Source organism: Phalaenopsis equestris, unplaced genomic scaffold (assembly GCF_001263595.1).
Source record: "Phalaenopsis equestris unplaced genomic scaffold, ASM126359v1 Scaffold000184, whole genome shotgun sequence".
Lineage (NCBI taxonomy): Eukaryota > Viridiplantae > Streptophyta > Magnoliopsida > Asparagales > Orchidaceae > Phalaenopsis > Phalaenopsis equestris.
In genome coordinates, this window is record NW_018164626.1 from 48,496 (window position 1) to 52,731 (window position 4,236).

A 4,236-nucleotide genomic window follows, 5' to 3' on the forward strand; every position below is an offset into this window, starting at 1 on the left:
TGGTTTACAACTCCAGACCTTCCAATATATTGATGAACTTTCCATGAACCTCTTCATAGAACTCAAATTCTCTTTTATTTACTCTGCTTATCTTGTAGTATTATACCATACCAGGAGTGGGCAGCTGCCACGGGCGTTGCTTCCTTCGGGCCTCAGTGGAAACCCAAACTGGTGTTGGTCGATCCGAAATATGAGATTCAACCTCTAGTGGGATGTATGACCCTGGGCTCCATGGTGCGTGTTGATTCGTCCTCAGTGCGACATATGGTTCATTTATCGCGAAATCTGAAGTCTGAGTCTCATTGGTGTTTGAAGTGTATTCTTCTAGTGTATTGAAACGTTGTAGATGCAGAACGTTGCAATCTGAGCATTCTACAAATGCGCCCGAGACTGATGTCCCGGCTGGTACCTCAACGTTGCATGTTGGGCAACCCCTGCATAAGATATCTGGAACTGGGAACCGGGGGCACATAAAGTCTTTCATAAATCTTGACTCTTCATCTGTAGTGGCCAGGCTGGCAGAAGTCAACTCTGGATCATAATATGTCCCTCAGGAATGGGGGTAAGAAAACCACTTACATTTCTTTGGCGCTTGCGCTCCTGTCGCAGAAAGGCTCTCTGTTTCGGTAAGAAAACTATTCATGTATCTCTAGCGTTTGCGTTTCTGTCGCAGAAAGGATCTCTACTTCTTTCGGCTTGTATTTCTGCGTTGCGTTTTGCGGAGTGGAGTATTTGGTAATCATTCACTACGGGCGGCTATCAGGTCCCTTGTTGGAGTAGCTACCATGGAGGGCAGACGGCTAGACCCCTCCATCGGATCTTGTTCTGCTATCACTTTCTTGCCTTTGCGTGACACATTGTCTTGAGTGGTTACCCTCAATAGTGAAGGCAGTCCCTCCTTTTCTTTACTGCTAACTACGTCCATTAGAGGACCCTCGTAGTCCATATCAACTTGGTTGAATCCAAGTTGAAATCTATGACACCTCCTTGCGGCGCCACCTCTTCATTCAGTGTGAGGTTCCAACCGTCCTGGAAGGCAAAGATCAGCCTCTGTCCTGACATTTTTCAGATGACAGGAAAAACTTCAGTGGTCCAAAGCTTGGCATGAACAAGAACAAAACAAAGTATTTATTAAGGTAAATTTTAGCTTGTTTCGGTGAAGAGGATTATTCATTTTATGTGTGAGTTTCGTTTAATTTAGTAGGGTATCTAAATTTGAAAGTAGAAAAGAGAACGTGTGAAGTTCAAAATTTTCTCAAAATTTTCATTATAATGAGGTTAATTACAAGATTTTGACCCGGTCATAGACATTTGGCCACATAGATAACCCTAAAATAATCAAAGTTTCAAAGTTTCAAAGAAAGTGGAGGCAAGCAGGATTGAGCATCATCAGGTTGCGTAATAGGTTTTCAGGTATCGTCCATTTATCGGTAACATGTGTCTTTCACCCCGAAAGTCCACTAACTGGTAGGCTCCTCCTGTATAGACCTTCTCAACGACAAATGGACCCTCCCAAGTTGGCTCGAATTTCTCACCTATTTTGCGGCGTGCAAGAATAGATCTTTTGAGCACAAACAAGAGGTCACCAACTTTGAATGTCCTTGGGTGGACCAATTTTTCATGGGCTTGTACCATCTTCACCTGGTAGAGCTCCAAATATTGTTGTGCTTCTAGTCATTTTCCCTCGAGACTCTCCTGTTCTTCCAGAGTGAGTTTTGCACTTTCTTCCATTGTGAGTTGGTTGGCAACGGCGACTCTGAGAGATAGTGTCCGGATTTTTAATGGTAGCATGACCTCGGTCCCATACACGAGCATATATGGTGTACACTGAGTGGGAGTCCTGAAAGTTGTTTGGTAGGTTGACAAGGCTTCTAACAGTTTGTTGTGCCAATCCCTTTTGTTTTCATCCAGTATTTTCTTCAAAATTTGTACCAGTCTTGTTGAAAGCTTCGGCCAGACTATTTGCTCTGGGATAGTAAATTGTAGAGTATCTCCAATCTATCCTATGTCTTCTGACAAAATTATTGATCTTTGTACTTCTAAAAGTTGTCCCATTGTCAGAGATTATTCTTCGTGGCACTCCAAAACGGTAGACGATTTGGCTTTTGAAAAATTGAAGGACGTGCAGTGCTGTAACCTCACGTAACGGTACTGCCTCTGCCCATTTACAGAAGTAATTTGTAGCAGCAAGTATGAACCTGTGTCCTTTGGAAGATGGAGGGTCTATCAGACCTATTATGTTCATGCCCAACACTCGAATGACCACGAGGCAACAGTTGGGTGTAGCACATTCGAAGGCTGGTGTAAGACCACCTCATGAACTTGGCATTGGTGACATCTTCTGGCTGTATCCATGCAATCAGACATCATTGCTGGCTAATAATACCCGAGTCTTCTGATCTTCATTTTCATTTTTGGCTCTGATTGGTGAGCGCCACACAATCCGGCATGTACCTCTTTGACAATATTATGTGCTTCGGCTCTGCTCAAACAACATAGCCACATTTGGTCGAACAATCTTCTGTAGTGAACATTTCCCACCAGAGCGTAAGACATGGCCCCTCTTGTGATGTGGTGCACCTCAGACTTGTCTTCTGGCAGCTTTCTAGTATGCAAATACTCTATTAATGGCTTGCGCTAATCTTTGTTGATGTCTGCAACTGTATTTATTATTTCTTCTTTTCCAAGCTTGTGAAGAGTTTCGAAGTCATTTCAAGACAGGACTCGTCTTCCTTGCACCGTGACTTCGATGAAATCCTTCAGGGGACATGCCATTTCCTTAGCGAGTTTAGCTAGAGTGTCTGCATGGGCATTATCTTCCCGAGGAATCCGGTAGAAATTCACCTCAGGAATCTGCTCCAGGAGCTTCATCCTGTACTGATGGTATTCTGCTAATCTTGTTTTCAAAATTCTGTATTGTCCGGCGACTTACTGGATGACAAGTTGAGAGTCACCATAAATGACAATGTTTATTATATCCGAGATTGCCAATTCCAATCTGGTGATTAAAGTTTTATTATCTGCATCATTGTTGGTGCACGGCTCTGTCGGGTGGTATGAGAACCACAACATACCCTTATCTGGCATAATAAATATCAAACTGATCTCTGCTTTTCCTGGTATAACTGTGCCTGATCCTTTGTCTTTCCTGGCCAAAGAAGCACCATCAAAGTATATTTCCCAGCACTGCGCACTAGAAAATTCCATTTGTACTACTTGCTCGTCTGGTAACTCATCGTTGAGAGAGGACCCAGCTGACAGTGGGTGTGCAACAAGAAAATCTGCTAGTATTTGTCCCTTGATAGCACGAAGGGGAACAAAAGTTATATCAAATTGCAATAAGATCATTGACCATCTCGCTAAACGTCCGGAGAGTGTTGGTCGGGTCATCAGATATTGCAATGGATTAGCTTTCAAGATTAAGGTGATCTTATGTGAAAGCTTCTAATGTCTAAGCTTTTGTACGGCGAAAACTAACATCGGACAATGCTTTTCAATAGGTGGATACCTTATCTCCGTCGGTATTAGATGACGACTCAAATAGTAGAGTGCATTTTCTTTACCCTCGTCATTGATTTGGAGTAAGAGGTCTCCGAGAGAGTCATCCAAAGCCGCGGTATAAAGTATCAACGGTTTCCCTAGGGCTGCCAAAATAGGAGGTGTCATTAAATATTGTTTAACTTCCTCAAAGGCCCGCTGGCATTTCTCTTCCCAAATAAATTTGCTGTCCTTTTTAATTAATGTCGAGAAAGGCTGACACCTACCTGAGAGATTAGAAATAAAGCGTCTCAGATATGCCAACTTCCCCTAGAAGGAACGTAGCTGTTTCAAGGTTTTAGGAGGAGGCATTTCCAAGATAGCTTTAACCTTAACTGGGTCAATCTCGATTCCACGATGACAGACAATGAATCCTAGAAATTTCTCGGAAGTAACACCAAAGGCGCACTTTAAGGGATTCATTTTAAGGTCTTATCGTCGTAACCATTCAAACACGATCCTTAAATCGTACAAATAGTCTATTTTCCATTTACTTTTGATGACCAAATAATCTACGTAGCATTCTACTTGTTCTTTAGGTTGAACAACACACTGTGTAGCAGAAAATTCCAATCAGTGTTCTGAAAGTTGTAAGTGTTGCATCCTTGGGAGCCATCTTGATTTGGTTGTATCCTGATGATCCATCCATGAAGGAGAAAATCTCATGTGTTGAAGCGATATCCACCATCATCTATGGTA